The sequence below is a fragment of the Streptopelia decaocto genome (assembly GCF_964273445.1).
Source record: "Streptopelia decaocto genome assembly, chromosome: 8".
Lineage (NCBI taxonomy): Eukaryota > Metazoa > Chordata > Aves > Columbiformes > Columbidae > Streptopelia > Streptopelia decaocto.
In genome coordinates, this window is record NC_138662.1 from 7,756,482 (window position 1) to 7,775,165 (window position 18,684).

An 18,684-nucleotide genomic window follows, 5' to 3' on the forward strand; every position below is an offset into this window, starting at 1 on the left:
TAGGAACATCAATGTGATCTTTCAGAAAAGGGGTGGTACTGCATGAAGTAGTGTGTGAAGATGTATTTCTTAGATTGAAAATAGTATACAAGCATTGTGCTTGAAAATATATCCTGAAAATTAATTTTATTTTTTTATTAAAACCTATAAAGGCTATCATACTGAAGAGTAATATTGTGAATTACATTTCATAATTTGGTTGTTTATATTAAACACCATATTGAAATAGTGGAGTGCATGTTGTTCTGTGCACTCAAAATCTGCATGTGACTTTGAGGGGCAGGGGAGGTTTGCTCACAAAATAAAGACTTGGATACCAGTAAGTAGGTTATTTTGAATTAATTTACCTGGAAAACTGAAGTTGATATGAGATCTTCTATTTATGAACATGTTTGTGTAATTTGTGGTGTGCAAGCTTGTTTATTTTCCGAAAATTATTCTGAGCATATGACCCATTTTATATATTTTTTTGTTTCTAAAGTTCATCAAGATTAAGCAAATGTGGACAGTAAAAAATGCTGGCAAAAGAATAATTCAGGGCAATGTAAGGAGCGATTTATGCAGCTGTGTAGCCAACGATCAGTCTTTATCTTCCCCTCATCCCTTTTTGTTTGTTTGTTTGTTTTTCTTCCCCTGAGAAGTTCAGGCCTCAAATCTCAATAGCTGTCAATCCACCAAGATATCCACTAATAACTAATTTCATAAAGCATTTCTAATTTCATAAAGCAGTTACTTGTGTCAGAGGCTAATAATTTTGAAATACACGTTAGCCTAAACAAAACTAACACTAAAAACATTTATTATTTCTGACCTAATTCTACAATGCACTATTTAGAAAGAAATGGGCATTTTTCATCCCTCATGGTTTTTCCTTGTATTCGTCTAACGTGGCCAGGTTAGTCTGAACAAAATTACTTTTTTTCTTTTTTTTCGTAAAAGATCCTTATCCATTTTAAGTTGACAGGGTCTTGAAGACCCCAAATTATATGTATATGAAGTTTACTTGGCCATTTAAATTCTCTCAAATTCCTGTTTAAATTTGAATCCTGTTTATACTGATGTTAAGCAATTCCGTTAAGTTTGCTCAAAGAACAGAATTTATCCTGACAGTGTACTTCCAGGTACTGGGACAGCTTTAAGCCCAATAAGAGAACACACAGACACATCCCGTGTACCTGATCTAATTAAATAAGTGGTTCTGGAATGAGCAAAATTGGCTTTTCTTACAACCAAGGTTCTGAATCATAAAATACGCTAACCAGCGCTCTGGGTTCACATCTCTTCCTCTGCTGTTTCCCTGACATTTTTCCTGGTGTGGACCCACTTGGTTGAACTTGCAGTGTGGATTCAAGAGTATTGTGAGGGAATATCGAAGATGACCTGAGTTAGAAATCTCCAGGCTTGCTTGAGCATGCATTTCCTGATGCTTGAGGTGTATGTACAGATCTATATTTGAGAGAGAGGGCTATCAGTTGTTTTACAGTGGAAGTAAGGGTTATTCTGTCGAATAATGTTCAGATCCTTTGTGATACTGGTCTAAAAACCAGGCCAAACCTTAAAAATCAATATTAAATCTTACAAATCTGATAGGATTCTAGTCCCCTGCATGTAGACAAGTTTGTCCTCCTTGAGCCGCACACTGCCAGTTTGATCTTGCGAGGAGACTGTAGCCCATTCTGGCTTTGATCCAAGTTCAAAAGCTGAGGGAAATGAGATGATCTCCTCTCTCCTTCCAGCCCAGATGTTGGGTCCTATCAACCCCTCAGCCTTTTGTCCCCGCTTTCCTCTCTGGACACAGGCACCATCGACACCATACAGATTGCAGCACTTGTATCATTTAGTGCCTTGTTGGGAGGGCCCAGAGTGAGGAGCAGGAGCATGGTCTGGCTCCAGTGCCTTCCCGTCCTTATTATGTAAACCCTGAAAGTTCAGCTTTAGAAATTTTAGTTTGCGTGTGGCTATTATACGTATGGCTTGGTTCTCGGGGAGTAAATCAATGGTGCTTCATTGAGTTGAATAGATTAATTGCTTTCCATCAGCCAACTGAACCGGCTCTTTTTTTGTTTGTTTGTAAACTGAAAAAATTAATATTTATAGCTGTGTATTTTTGTTCGGCAAATACAAAATATACATAATTTGTAGTCACCTATAGAGAGATGAAGCAATGGTACAAGAGGGCAAAAAACAGTGGAACACTGGTAAGTGGGAACTAGAAATGGAAACTTCACCAGTTTTGCTTGGGCTAGTAGAAGACTGCTTGCATATATGAGAATCTGAGCAGTCAAAGTGTTCCTTCTTTATGACTTCAGGAAGTCTGCAATGGCAACATCAGTCCAAAGGTGTATGTGCAGAACAGGTTTTGATTTCTCTTTGTGATGGGATGGTAGAAGACAGTTTCTGTATGATGGTATGTCCACGAGACCTGAGATAAAATTTCTGAGTCTGTCTTCATCTGTGACTGAACTAGTGAAGCACTGACCCTGTGTCAACCACCTGACTGCTGGTTGGGCTGAGAATGACCACTGGTTTTACTTTCTCATGAATGTTTCAAAATGTGGTGTCTAATCAACACAAAGTCAGTGATATGTTGCAGTAGTAATGGCAAAAGAAATTTTAGCACAAATTAACCAAAAGTATAACAAACATTTTAAGAAACAAATAGATGTGTCTTTAGTGAAATAACAAAGCAAATGTATGCATATTTACACTTTTTAAAAAAATAGGGTGTATTTTGAATATTGTTATTGTTACTATTGTTGTTATTATTATTATCTTCTATTGTTCTTCTTGAATATGAGTCAATTTTTAATCTTAGATATCTTAAGATAAATGTGAGAAGGTTCCACACCCTTATTTTTGGAACAGTAGACTGTTTGTAGAAAACTGACAGTGCAAGCTAAGTGTGAGGATGGGATAACTCTGTGTTTCTGTGTTGGTCACTCATCTTTGCTGGTGTGCAAGCTGTGATTATTGAAGTTTTTGTGACAGAGCCAGCATCATGCTATGATATCAGATACTTACAATAACTTAAGGAAGCAAGTCAAGGTTTCTTCAGATATCAGTGACTAAATTAAGCAGATGGTAATCACTGTTGCAGGATAGGAGTCCCTTTGATTGTTAGGGTTCTTGATCTTCTGAGCAGACAAGCTTAGATTTCTGTTTTGCCTTTTGGCCATTCTCTGAGAGCAGAGAGTGCACTACAGCTGTCTTCTTGTGCAGTGCACTCATGGTTATCCTTATTCTCTCTCAAGAACGATGTGTTGGTACTGGGTGATTAAAAACCAATGCATTTCAAACAAAGCAGAAGTGCAGACTTAAATTCAGACTGGATTGTGTGTGACCACTTGCCAAGTGTTACAGTCGGGTGTTCTGTGTGAAAATTTATCTGATCCTTTGTCTAAAACACCTTGATCTGTGTCTTTGGTGTGTGCAAGAAAAAGCAGGAGGAAGGGATCATCTTTTCTATACTTTAAAGGGAGTAGTTCTTCCATGCTTTTCTACACTGCATAGAACTTTAAAAACAGGTATTGAACTTGATCCTGAGTTCTACATAATAATTAGTCCCTAATCAGTTATTGTTCTTTCACAAGTGGGTCCAGTTCTTCCACAAGTAGGTGCATGAAACTATTATTGAACCAGAGGAATTATTTTTCTGTTACTGCAGAACAGGGGCAGTGTGCTCAGGGATGAAATAAGCTCATAAGCTCACTACATCATATTTTAATGTCATTTCTTTCATCTGCCTTTAGAAGTTGCAGGTGATCTGAACTTATCACACTTGATTCAGCTCTAATTTTGACAGTATTTCTTGTCTGAGCTTGATAAGAAATATTTTCTGGCAGGAAGGTTTCCTGTGTATATCTTTCTTCTGTTTCTATATTTTTAATTTTCCCCCATCCGTGGTATGTTATTTCCCTTCATGTCTTTTGTCTTTAACTTCCTACTTGTTTCTTTCTTATCTTTTTTTCCTTGCCCTCTGGCTTCCCCCTGTGTTTACTCATCTGTTTGTCCTCTTCTGCAGCATACTTTGCTCTATCTCACTCTCCTCAATTTTTCTTTCATGTATCATCCTGCTGTACCATGTTGTGTTCTCCTGTGCTTTGCCTCCTACTGACTTTCCTATTGGTCTGGCTAGCACTGGGCTTCTTCACAGTGTGCAGGCAGACTGGCACAACACAAGTCTGGATTTTGCTTATTCTTTTCCATTCCTTTTTAAAAAAGTAAATGTGAACAATAAGTAGGCATCTGTCTATACAGTCTATGAAAACTACACTCTTGAAGTGAGGTGTCTTACATCTCCTGTGACTAGACCATGAAGGTTTTCACTGGTGACAGTGTTTTATTTGAGGAGAGATTGACAGCCTGTGCATTTTGGGAGACTTGCATAAATTAGAGCAAATTGGCAAGTGCAAAGTCACATCAGTAAACAGCTTGACCCTAATGCATCCAGGACTGTAACCTAATGATGATTAAAGGGTCCATGCTGCTGATAGTAGGAATTTTCAGCCTTCTTTCTGGCCACCATTGTCAGTGGGGAACCCTCTCAAAGAGTGAGGCTCTGCATTAAAAGGAGGTCACTCCAGCTTATGCTTGCAGACCATGTCAGGTGATGGTCTTGACCACCTTTTCTTCTTTCTCCCAGGTAGTTGGGACTGGGAGAGCCATAGTGGGGGATGCTGCTGCAGAAAGGTTATGTTTGTGTTCTGTGTCTCAGGCAGAGATTTCCTCTGTAAGTAGCTTTAGTTAGACCTTTCAGTGACTCCAGCAACAGGAAAGCCAGTGTTGTCCCTGGACTGTTAGCTGTGCCCTCAATCTAGGGCACAGCTGGAGAGTGCTCTTAAGAACTAGTTGAACTCTTGACTTGGAGGTCAGGCTTCCTCTTCTCATCTCATTAGCAGCCCTATGACTCATTCAGTTCTAAGGCCACATGACTAATTAATCCATCAATTGAAAAGAGTATCCTCTATATGTAGCTTATCTGAAAAGATTTTTGTAGAATGTTATTAATTTTAACCACATTTAGAAAATAATTCTAAAGACTTTTGTTTAATTGCTAAATGTTCTAAGATGTATTTTAGAAGGACTTCCATATTCATCTACTGTCTTTCTTGTGTTTATTTCTCCAGTTCAGGGTTCTTTGAGGCCTGGATCTCTCTCCCCTCACTTCAAACATCTTCTGGTCTAAATTTTATTTTTGATACCATGTTTCTAATCTTTTTGTACCTTTGGGTTCTTAGCTGATGATCTCTCCTAATGTCTTTGCTATCTGGCATAAAAGTCACCCAAGTAAATTTTTCAGGAAAGATGCAAGATAATTTGGACTCTACTGAAAATACTTCATTTTGCATATGGGAAAACATGATGGAGACATTACAACATTCTGTGTGCCTTTAGCCAAGCACCTGGCTACTGGTTCTAAAGGCACTAGATTTTTAGGGGAAAATGTCACTAAGTTTAATTTGAAAAAAATATTCAAAAATATTTGATTTAATTGTAACTGATATACCACAGGAATTTAATGTTGCATATCAAGTCAGTGAAAGGTTTTTGTAGTTCTGTGTATGAGTCGTCAGGAGGGCCTGTGAGAAAGTCAGTAGGTTTAACCTTGAAAAAGAAAAAAACCCAAACAAATCAAACAAAAAACCCAAACTGAAACACCCAAACAAACAAAACCCACCACAAAAACACACTCCCCACAACAAAAACACCCTCCCCCCCATGTTAGGAGCTGTCCTTTTTCTTTTCACACAGGCTTAAAAATGAAGAGGTTTGAATTTCCTCCTCCTCTGTTTTTGTGTCTCTATGAGTATGTAAATGCTCTATTTTGATCATTTTTTCCCCTGCTATTTTTAATGTACATCAATTACCCTGACATATTCAAAAAAGCATAAAGTAACTGTTTAAGTACTGGAGCAGCCTGAGTTATCATTTTGAAAATTAATAGTAAAGTTGTGTGATAGTTATTAGGTGAGACAGTGTGCATCAGTAAGTAATCTTTAATAGATGACATTTCTGCAAGGCGATTATTAAAAAATATTATAATGCTGTACTCAGCCCTATCTTCATATTTCAGGGTTTTTTTAGATTACTGGCAGCCCTAAACTTCCAGTAGTATGCATTGCTTTGACTTTTACCAGTGCAGATCATTTATTTAGAAAACTTTTTTCCGTTGTACTATAATGCACATATCTGCAAAATACTTGAAAACTCTGAGCTGGTAGTGGTATATACCCTCTCTGTCCTGCAGCCAGTTCCCAGGCCTATTCTGTCTAGTCTGCCCTGTACCAGTAGCATAAAATAGCTCTTGAATTTTCTTGGTAAACATAATTGCATGTGTCAAGTCCATCTCTAGTGGTGAATGAAACAAATTTTATTTTGCACTCTGGCTTAGGAAAAGGGGCATTCCTGGAAGAAACTTATGACCGAGATGAGTGGCAATTTCCAACTGGTAGAAAGGTCACTTGGGTTTGTGGATGTTTGGGAATACAGGCTAGTCCTTTTCTTTATTTTGTGTACCCCAATATAACTTAGCATCTGACTATTTCAGCACAGATAAAAATGGCTGTTTGGAGTGCAAGGTTATGATAAGAAGGTCCACAACTTAGTTTTACAGGTTTCAGTTAGTGAAGTTATTTTTGCGGTGTCCCTTTTTTTTTTTAATGCAGGACATAGCTTCTCAGTTATCCAGACCAGAAGACCTTACAAGAAGATGTACTTAATTATTCCCGTTTGACAGGAAATGTGTTTTCCATGTTCAAAGTTGCAAGCGTGTTCCAGTGGGAAATTCCTACTAAGGGCTTGTCTCTCCTTAAAAAGAGCTGCTAGTAGTGCCTTACTAGCAAACTGCCATGGGAGATGGAGTGTACAGCAGGAAGAGTTATTTTTCTATGATAGCCTAAAGCCATCCTTCCACTGCTGCACTGGTAGAAACCTTTTTTTTTCTGGTTTAATTATGCTGTGAAAGAGCAGTGATTCCCCACCCTTCTTTTCACTTATTCCTTGCTTGATAAAGGTATGCCTGCAAAACTTCTAAGTATATATGCTTTTCACAAGAAAAGTAAATCTGTGTACTTCCAAATATATGTAATAATCGTATTAGTTACAGTATCAATGGAATTGGTCCGTAGGAAGGTAGTTAGATTTGACATTAAAATTGTTGCAATTAAAATCTAAAGTGATCATTTAAGGTAAGTAGAAGGAGTTTGTACTTTTCATAGAAACTATTGTAATAGAGTAGAAGTTGATTTTTAAATGCTCTGAAAAAAAACATGAAGAAACCTAGGTTATAAAATCAGTTTACTGAGTGTATGTAAACCATGTGAATTACTAATTTCCTCCAATATTGAGCATGCAAATTTAACAAAATATTAATCTATGGTTTTATTCTTTGACAGTAGCTGCTATGCTAAAGGAAACCCAGACAATAGTTTCTGAAGTTTTTACTTGAAAAATGAATATATAAAATTGAGAATCTTTACGTGTTGCCATGTATCTGTGCCACACCAAAAGCTGTTTGCCATAGATATTACTTGGATTTGCTTTATAAAACCTGTTTTAAAACTCTAGGTTATGCAGAATATGTGTGTTTACTTTGCTTTAAAAAGATGTTTTGTATAAGAAGTGTATTATGCATTGAGAACTGTTTGTTTTGTTTTACAGTCTGTGTGTGAGCCCTCTGTCTTGAAATATCCCAGAGTTGAGCCCTGTTGCTTTTGAAAGTGCTGGTCAAGACTTGTGTGCTTAATTTGAGCAGAAATGCAAGAGTTCTGGGTGATTTTGAAAAGCTGGTGTCTGGGTACTTCAGAAGACTCATGTAGCTATTGAGATCAATGAAAATGTATTTTCTGATCTGGTGAGGTTTAATGACAAACTGTTTTCAGTGATGGTTAATTGTGTGATTTGTTTTACCGTTCTTTTTGCAAGAATTCAAATTTGTTTATCCTGCTGTCATGCACCGAAACCTCTCTTTTGCTGGGCCATCTGGAAGGACAGGGCCACGGAGAAAAGTTAAATGAATATATGATGATAGTGAGAGAATGTAAATAGAATGGTTTTGCTTTTCAGTGTTAGGTTGTTGTTGTTATTGTGTAATCCTCTGCAATAAAACTTTGATTTAATGAATTGCAAATACAATACTATCCCCCTTTCCCCTTCAGAGGAGATTGAGGTCATGCCCTTAGTTCCTGCTTGTATCAAATTCACTTGGTAGCACTGATTAGCAGCTTACTGTTGTCCATGCTTTTTCATAGTCATTTTTATGAAGAAAAGTGCTTTTGGAGCTCCATTCTTGCAGAATGTCTTGACTAAACAGTGTGATTCTTCTCAGAAACCTGGGTGCTTGACTTTAGCATTTGAAAGCAAACTTTAAATGAAGATTGGAGATTTGTGTTTAAAATTTAACTATGAAAATAACATTTTGAATGAAATCAACACAGCTGACCAAGGTACATAATTTGCCTGTTCACTGTTAGTGGGGAATATTCTAGAATAATACTGTAGTGATTGATAGTAATATAAGACTTTGAAATTATGAACAGATTGATTTGCATGGATTTATTCATATAATTATGAACAAATACATTTTTACTATTTTTTAATATTAAAAGGAATCATGCCAATACATTCAGTTTAGTTGCATGGCTGAAAGTTTGGGCAGTGTCTAGCTCTGTTGCTAGTGCATGATGGCTTTTATTGTGGTTGCTTTTCATGTGGGTAGAGAGCTGCTTACAATTTTGAAACCTTGTAGAATTATACATGTTGATAATGTCATTATTAAGGATCTGAATCTTGCTACTTGTTACTGTGGTAAATCACATAATGCAGACCGTGATCAGTGTTAGTATAGCAGAAGGGATGATGCTCAACATTAACTTGCATAAGATCAGAAATAAATCTTCAAATTCATTTTTATTGCATATTTTCTAAGAAGCTAATATTTGAGGAAGGTAGTTCAGCCCAAAGATGCATTTGGCTATGTTTTTCAGTTGTCCTCTTATATGATATAAAACAGGTGATATGTTGAATTTTATCACACTTGACAGATGAAATACGCTTTACTAAGCTACCAGGTTCAATTTCAGTAAAATTTTGGAGAAGATCCGGTGGCACAAAGTAGCATACAGAGCCAGTTACATTTGTATGGCATAAAGGCTGGGAAGCTCTTTACAGTGTAAGAACATAAACATAAGAAGAGTTCATTAATAAGGTTCAGTAGTTTAATTATACTTTTCTGGGTTGGCTGACGGTGGCTGCAGCAGTGCAGCAGCCTCCAGCAAGATCACATCTTATGCCACTCAGCTAATCGGAAAAATGCAGTCCTTCCAAGGTGCTGAGTAGCAAATACCCCAAAGCTGCATTATGTTTATCAGACATTTTGTTAGTGCAGTTTTTACTCTGACGTATTTATTATGGTGCTGTTACTTTTTTTTTTTTCCCCAAATACTCATCCAGAATCCTTTAAAACATGTACCAGTGATGCGTGGCTTAAGTAATTCATCATAAAATTATATGTAAGTAATTATACATTTATCTTCATCCCAAGAAGACTTAATAGTTCTGAGTTCAGGTATCTTCTATTGTTCAATAATTTATTTCTTGCTATAGCAAAGAAAAAAGCTGAAAGAAAACAACTTACCAAATTATATAGATCTTGGACTTTTTACAGAAACACATAGTAGTAGGACAAGGGATAATGGCTTTTAACTGAAAGAGGGTAGATTTAGATTTGATCTAAGGAAGAAATTCTTTACCGTAAGGGTGGTGAGGCACTGGAACAGGGTGCCCAGAGAAGCTGTGGATGCCCCATCCCTGTCCAGGTTGGATGGGGCTTTGAGCAACCTGGTCTAGTGGAAAATGCCTGTGCCCATGGCACGGGGATTGGAACTTGAAGGTCCTTTCCAACCCAAACTATTCTACGATTCTATGTACATTTATTAAAATGTCTCAAAATCTCTTCATGTGACTGACTTCAGAAAAACTAAACGAAAAAAATTCAGTGATAAAGAGGAACAATGTTTAACCAAACTGTACCTAAAAGTCTTATGGTATTATGCTTACTACAGTTGGTGCTCTGATTGCTAGAGCAACAATGAAGGATGAATACTGTAAGGTACAGTGTCTGACTAGCCTGCCTCAGTAGAGCAATGCAGGCAGCTCTGCCTCCTGCTGAGGTGCCTCAGCTGCTATAACTCTTGAGGTATAGTATAGAACAGAAAGTTTCTCTACATTCTAGTACCAAACTCAGTGGTGCTTAGAAATGTTTACAGTTTGTCTTAAATATAATGAAACTATCACATGTAAAAGGAATTCTGTAAACCATGGTTTCAGCAAAGGCCATGTAAATTTACTGGCCTAGTGATTCAGTTTTATGTTTGCGTTGTCATGGGTGTGTTGGTGTAATATAAGCCCATCTTAAGACCAGACATGCTGGCCATCTGTATTCTTAATACAATAAGAAGACCTTACACTGACCTCTGAAACTCACTGGAGGCTTTGCAAGCTTAACACTGAGAGGTAATGCAGATTGAGCATAGGTAAACTGAGCACGCACAGACCTAGTCTGCCAGCACAGGTTAGACATGTGACTTTTTTAAAGGTTTCTGTCTCCTGTAGTAAAAGACTATCAGCTGCTTCTCACATCTATGTTTTCCCTAAGCACTGTGTGGCTGAGAGCATTTATCAATGTGGATAAAAAATACAGGGGCTGCAAGTAGTGATGTAGGTCTGTAACTTCTAAGAGTATTTCATTTCAGCCAAATACAGAAGAAACAAAGATTTCAAAGTTATTTTTACATGTTTTTTGAGAACATGAAGAGACTTTCTGTTCCCTCTTTCCCCAACGGCAGGCTACAGCAGGAGCCCACGTCATAGCAAAACTCATCAACTAATGCCAGGCTGTAGGGATGAGACTTTATTAATTTTTGTGCTTACAGAACTGCTTGTCTTCTCTAAGAGGAACAATGAATTATGCGGGTTAAGGAAATAAAATGATTTGCTGCCATAGCAGAAAGGGTACAAGCAGATAAGGATAAGATTGCTAGCCAAGAACCTCAGGAATGAGCACTGAATTTTTTTTTAGTTTGCCCCTAACTTCTTGTGTGTTCTTGAGCAGACTATTTATCTTTTTAGTATTTTAGTTTTCAACCTGTAAAAATAGTTTTCTGCTCTAAAAGGATGTCAAAAGAAAAAGAAAGCTTTAGGCTGTGAAACATTAAGATATGGTGAATAAGGCTCATATGAACAGTAGAATGAGATCTAGGGAGTTCTCTTAAAACAGTTTCTTATTTTTGCCTTTTTTTGGAAACACTTTGGCTGATTTTCTGGTGAACACTTTCTGGTGAATTTTGTTGTCAGAGGCTATATTTTAAGTTTGAGAACGTAGAATGTTTTGGCAGCAAATTTTGGTGAAGAAAAAGTGATTGGTAGTGGCAATATAGGAACAGAAGGAACAGCCACTGTTCCCATAGTGATACAGCAAAAGCAGTGACATTTAGGTAAACAGCAGTAGGAAAGGAAATTTGGGGGAGTTAATGTTAGATGTCTCAGCAGATGCAGTAAGCTTCCATGCGGTGTTTCATGTGTATCGGAAAATGCAAATGTTAAGCTTCTTTTTTTTTTTTATATTATTAGCACAAGCACTCCTCAATGTTTGGTTGGGAAGTTTGGTGACTTCCTTGAACAGGTGATCTGTGAATGAAACCAAAGCAGGCAACATCCTATTCAGCAGAAATTGCATGTAGCAAAAGACAGCAGGATATTTTGAGTGTTCACAAATATGCTAATGTGAACTGTCCATCTGGTGGGAATGGTACCACCAAAGGTGTTTTTAACATGATTGTGTGACATGTGGATGATGAGGGTATTTTTATAAACCCTTGCAGCAATGTTACTGTTGGTCCAAATATGATGTACTTCTTAGCCCCAAATAATAAAAATACACAGATGAAAACTCAAATGCAGAACCTTAGTATTCATTTTACTCAATGAGTGCCAGTGCTGAGGCATTGCCTGATGATGTATGTACAAGAATAGGGCTTTAAATGCAGGGTAGGAAATGAATTTCAGACAAAGGTTGTGGGAGAAATAGAATGCTGGAGATTTTTTTTACATGGAAACTTACGGGGAAGTTCACTAGTCAGTGAAAGCATGGATTAGCTAAACTGTCTTCTGAGGTGTTGTACAGTAAGGGGTGTGGGGCTGAAAAGCACTGACTATGGGAATTTTGTATCAGAATCTAGTTTCTAGTATGGCATTTCAAAGAGTGTGTGCTTGAGATATACAAGCTGCAATATTAGTAGCCGGTAATCTCAAAATAAGTCCCTGGCAAATGTGAAGGACAAATTAGGGTGCTAGAGGTCCAGGCATTCAGGCTCTTTTCCACTTAGTTGTTTACTTATTTCCTTTTTCTACTTTTTCTCATTCTTTGTGAGAAGCAAACTGGTAATGGAGGCTCCAAGCTGTTATTTTAACAATAATATAATGTGCTTCTTATCTAGGCAAGTAATGCCTAGGCATTACCTTATCTAGGCAAGTAATGCTCATACTTTCTTTTGTGAACTGTGTCTTAAACCAATAAGTAACCTTATCAGCTGTCAATGAACTTACAGGATTTGGGTGTTTCTTCATTGTGCGTACAGTGCTGATGCCTGCTCTTCACTACCAGTTAAGAAGGGCACTGAGAACAGAGGTACTTCAGTTTACGGGACAAGGAGCAGATACGTGGGCTCACATTTGTCTGGAGAAGGCAGCGTTTGGTGTGCCAGACACTCCAACACAGTGTCACACTTGCCATGTTAGGTGACTCTGAAACATCAGCTGATTCTGCATGGTACAGTTTGTAACCCCTTCTCACTATGTGAGGACAAGACAGGGAAATCTTAGGATATTAAGAGCACAGGTTTTGTGTCGTTTCTCCTCTAAAGCTCTGGAGAAGTAACCATGAGTAAAAAGTCCATGAGTTTAAAGTCCATAGGTTTACTGTACTCAGAGGCATTTCAGGACACTCCCTACAAAGCTGTGATCATGTATTTTAGCAAAGACTTGCAAAATTGCAAATGTTCTTCACTTGCTGTTACTCCAATCATAAGTAGTGCATGTTAAAGCTCTACTGGAATGAAAGAAAAATCATTGAAGTTGAATCCTTGAATTTGAATGTTACTACATTTTTTTTAAGTTTGTGGTGGACTACTTGTTTCCCTAAAATTGGAAAGTGAGTACTGTAGGTGTTTATTTTGACATAAAAAGGGAAGTTAAAAAAAAGACCTTATTCTGTTTCAAGATGTCATTCTCTTCTGAAGAAGTCAAAGGTGTGTGCTACAGATGAATCTGCATTGTTAAAATGCAGGAGAAACCGAAATCTTGAAGCACTCTGACAGCTTAGCAGTAGTAATTCTGGTAGGTACTCCAGTGGAAATCGATGTTATAGCTTGGGTTTGTAAGTGAAAAGGAATTTCCTGAAATGTATTAAAACATTAAAGAATACTATTATTCTAGCTAGAAGGTACAACTGAGATTGAAATTCTTATTTTAAAATTGTTCTTTATCCTTAAACTAAATATGAATCAGTCTTGATATCTCTTTATGTACTGACTTGGTTAGAAATGACTGGGTACTGCTCTTATCCCCAGTTACAGACTGAATCACCTTATGACACCTTTTTGATAACTGCTCATGTTTTAAATTAGCACATTTAACTTGTAGTTAAGATGTGTTAAACAGCAACACTTGAAGTATAGTGACTTAGCTAGTGAGTGATAAACTGCTGTGTGATCCTATGAAAATACCTGACCTCCAAGGAACAGACAAGTTTTCAGGTTTCAGGTTGTAATTAATTAAATGTTAGGTTTTTTATAATTCTGAGTAAGATATACAGTCTGAAAGGATTATACTTTTTAAAGCCAAGCCTAGAGTGTGTATATTGTATGTATATTGCCTTTATAACAACTAACTTAACTCCTTTAATGTTTTCAAATCTGAATAAACTTATCTAAGTTTATATTTTGCCATTTGTAGTGTTAACTCTATTATGGATACTTTGCAGAATCTACTTAACTCTTTTCTAAGGCTGAAGAATTTACTTACCTTTGAAAATCTATAGATAAGTACATGTTACAGCAAAATTGTCAAAAAAATCAGAGCAGATTAATTTTTTATTAATGTCATAAAATTTACTCTGTCAATAACTGTTAGGTTTGATGAAAAATTATGATAATTGATTCTCTAATTTTTAAGTTATTCATGTGTCACATGTGTATTCAGTCTACCAAAATACTCAGATTCTGGCACATTTTATTCTATATCTTTTCCTAATACATTTTTTTCTCATATTAACAATTTTTTATAAATAGATTTTAATGATGAAAATAATAACACTTCAAATACATGAAAATGGATGAATAGTTTCCCTCAACTTCAGTAATAGTTGGACCCTGCTATATTTTCCACTAATTGGGGCACTGATTGCTTGATAATTTGATGCCATCTCTATTCAAGCATGCTGTGCATGAGTTAAGCTAAAATATGTGATTTTTTTCTTATAGTCGCTAGCTGTGATTTTTGTATCAGCATTAACAAGCAGTAAAATGTGTGCTATGTGGTTTGCAGTGACCTTCATTGCTGGGAATAACTCTAAGAAAAAAAAAAATCAAAGATGTGCTTAGAAATTCTTTGTTTGGAGGGTTAAATCTGGCCTGTATTCTGCTGTCCTAATTGTGCATAGAGACTGGAGACCTTTTCAGCTTGGACAGACACAGATCTTCCAAAGGGCAGAATCAAGCACTCAGTTTTGTTTTTATTTTACAATATCATATGTATGTTGGCCTAAAATAGAACTATGTGTTTGTTCTGAGCTATAGATTTCTAGTCTGCACACATTGTTTTTATGTAAATTTGACAAGCATTCATGCCTCTAAAAAGGACTAGAGGTTATTTTTATCAATAATTTAAGCATTGCAAGTAGTTGGGAGTTAAATGTCAAGATTTTTCTTTCAGTTTGGATGTGCTCCAAAATTAACTTGGTCATGCTAGAAGCGACTCTGTGTTTTAGCAAGATTTTTCCTTAATGTAGGCAGAGCAAATTGTAATAGCTGTACTGGGTTACAGCATCAACTCCCCAGTCCTAGCTCTACCACTGTCCAGTAGGGATGTATAGAGGTTGAAATGAATGTGTAGTACTGGATCCTGCAGTCCTCATCTCAAGAGCTTTCTGAGGTAAAGGTAAAGACTTTGTGTTTAATGGTTTTAAACAAGAGAGTATACATCATAGTTAATAATTCAGGTTTCACCAGAGACAATTTTTCTAAGATCTCCCTGTAAAAACCCTTCCATTATGGAGCAATCTCCCAGTCACCTGCATTTTTTTGTTACTCTTTCCATTGCTCCTTTAACAAGCTCTTTTATTCTTCCATGTCACTGTAGTAGATATTTTTGCTTTTTCTTTCTGTACCTGTAAGGAAGTAAAATTTAAGAATGCAGTGATTGTTGCTGCAGAGGTATTCTTCAGAAAAAATGGTTTGAACCAGAACTGTTCATGATGTGATGATGTTTGGATTCCTTGGAAAGATGATCTGAGATGCAGTCATGTATAATGTGTCAGAATTCAGTATTGTATCACATTGATTCTGACCTAGTATTTACCAAGTAGTGATCTGGATTACTAGAATATTCTAGTTTCATTTTTCCTGCCTTTGAAGGCTTTTTAGTCTTATTTAACATGTAATAGATAAATACAATTTATTCAGTAACAGATTCTATTTATGGAGGAATAAAATTTTTTTCTGTTAAGATAAAGCAGATGTCTTCTAAAACCTGCCCTTAATAGTATCTTGTCTGTTGTTATTAATCTCATGCTTGTTTTGGAAAGCATAAAGTTTGAAATTCAAAAGTAGTCGAAATATTTTCTTTGTCAGATGTCAAATAGAATCCAACAGCAAAGTTGATACCGGTGTTGGTCTGGTTTCTCCCCTCAGCCACCCCCACAATTTAAGAGTTACTTTTTGCATACTGCAACTTTTCCACCAACGTCTGATTTTCTGTGTTTCTGAGATTCCGAATTGTAGCAGTATTTCTTGTGTAATGGAAGGGAACAAAAAGTGCATTTTGAGAAAGTAGCAGCTGTGATCATAATATATTTGCTTCTTTACCACAAGTAAACAGAATATGCATGTGGAACTTACTACATCATTTAGGGCAGTGTCAGCTGTGTCTTTCAGCAGATTTCACACTGTCACAAGTTTCTCATTTGAATTGTATCATTTCAGTGTAGCACTTTTGATTAATTTTATTGGTAGAAGGTAAAGCCAGTAGGACCTGGACCAATTCTAGTAGTGACTTTAGCTAAACCACGTTATTGCCAGATATTTAGATATAGTTTCTGCACATTATTGGTAGTGACATTGCATTGCTTGCACCTACCTGCAATGATAGCTCAGAACACTGTTCCTGACCATCCTGTGCTTGCAGTATTGCTCATGAAAAGTATAGTGTAGTATTATGAAATGTCTTCCTAGCTTACTTCTTAGCAAATAGAAACACAGCTACAACAAACCAAAGAAGATGAATAATAAACAAGGGATATAGTCATCCTGCAGAACACACCTTGTGTAAAATTGTTAATGTCAAGGTCTTCCAAACTCTGAAAGTTAAAACCATGGGATTTTGTTCGACAGTTTGTGTAGAGACACTGCTGTTCCTCAACAAAATTCTGCCTACCCCTCTCTCGTTGTTTTTTTTTTCTCTGTCCATTTTTTTCATCAATGAAACACATTTAAAAACATTTTAAAAATGCCTGGTTTATGGAAGGTTCTCTGACTTTTAACTACCATAAACCAAATCAAAGCCTCCAGAATAAAGTAAATGTTTTCCATATTTATAGGGATGTTGCATTGTAGGGGAAATGATAATTCTTGATACTGCATAAAAGTAAGAAATGAAGATGAGAAGCCAGGTAAACAAGCTCAGAAAACCCTTTTGCTTTATGGGAATATTAAAGAAAAGTTTCTAACACTTCTAAATTCTGTATTTGCCAGGAGCTTCTCTGGTTGCTTGTAGATAAAAGAGGATCCATTTATTTTGTTTGCTGGTTTATAATTTAATGTACAGTGTAGAAAGTGAAAGTCCTTAGTGGATAAGTTCTTCAGAACTACTGCTTTGGAAGTCTACCACTTCTATTCAGGAAATTGTTATTGCTGAAGCTGATATTGTTTCAGTAGAGTATCTCTGTGTGTATGCATACGCAGGCACATAAATAGACCTATATACTATAAGTTTATAGGAATATCCATATGATGCTGCATCAGTCCAGAGTGAATCCTCTGTATGAGAAAAGAGAGTAGCTGATATGTGGAAATTTTAAAACACAATTAAACTGTTGAAATGATCACTAATTGCCCTAATTTCTTTTCGGGGTGGTAGAACTTCTGGTAGAAAAACCAGAATTTCTCTCAACCTTTGCCTTTGGGAGATTGTTTTACTGCCTTGAAAAGAACTCTCTCTTTAGCAGCTACTGCTGAACTGAAGTATGGAAGAATCAGTGCAGTAATGATGAAACTATGTTACAGAAATTCCTTCTGACATTAAGATGCTTTTGGATCACTGATAATAGCTGCTATGAGTTCTTAAATGAGACTTTGTAAGTGGTACAGATCACTAAGTAAGGAGCCATCTCAGAAGCAGCTACATTGCTTGTTTAAGGTCAGCAGACCCAGTGAGGAATCTCACAGATTTGTCTCAGCTGAGGTTTGTGCCTTTGTAAATTTACCTAAACTCTGGCAACATAACACTGGCATGATACAGTTTAAGAGAGTTCCCATGGAGAATGCCTACAAGTTTCAGTTGCCCTTCCTGGACACCCCATTTGGGGTATATGCAGGAAAGCCACCAAGCTGACCTGCCCATGAGAGTGCATAGGAGCAGCTTGTTGCTGTCTTCCCATCCTTCGACACATGATTTGCATGGGGTGTGGGCTCAATGGTGCTAAATGGGGCCTAAGGGAACTCTAGCCACTGTCTTATGTTTGTGCTGGCGGTCTACAGTGACCATATGGTTATTGAGAACAATAACAATTTTGGAAAATAACCAATGTGACTTGTGAAGCAGAATGTACTATCAGTGATGGTATCTCGTCTGGAGCAGAAACTGTGAAGTTATCAGAAAATGGGGAAATACATTCTGGAACATGCATAGTTTTCCAGTCTTTATAGACTGATGTGTTTTATAGTACTTCTACGTTTGTTTTCTGTGTTTTTTTTTTTTTGTTTTCTGTTATCCACCAAAATGCAGGTTAGTGCATATTTTTGAAATTGTTACCATAATTTTTATGTAGTATAACTTGCCATTTTTTAAAGAGTAGAAAGTTTTGTGTTGAAAGCTGATGTCTGTGAAAGTTTGTGTGCTTGTGAGAAGAGCCTTTTCATTTAGCTCATCAGGCAGCTGTAACTTTCATTTTTATCTTCAGATGTAGACAGCAGCTGGAAAGGCGTGCTCTGGGTTGCTTCCATTGCTGATAAATACATCAAAAATCATTAAAGAGAAGGCTCTTTCATGCTGAGGGAAAATCCTGCTTCGTTGTCTGTCCTTCCATGAAAATGTAGATGATTTTGTGTGTCTCATTAGCGTTAACATTATCTGTTGCAAATCTGCCGACTCCCTCTAGAAGAATAAGCCTGCAGGTTTTAGCATGATTCTCAG

General features: G+C 36.8%; 1 protein-coding gene across 12 annotated transcripts in view; it reads left to right on the forward strand.

The window, feature by feature from the left end:
* Nucleotides 1-18,684, forward strand: part of CACNA1D (calcium voltage-gated channel subunit alpha1 D) — a 176,501-nt gene that overhangs the window by 5,562 nt on the left and 152,255 nt on the right. The gene's annotated exons all lie outside the window — the stretch shown is intronic.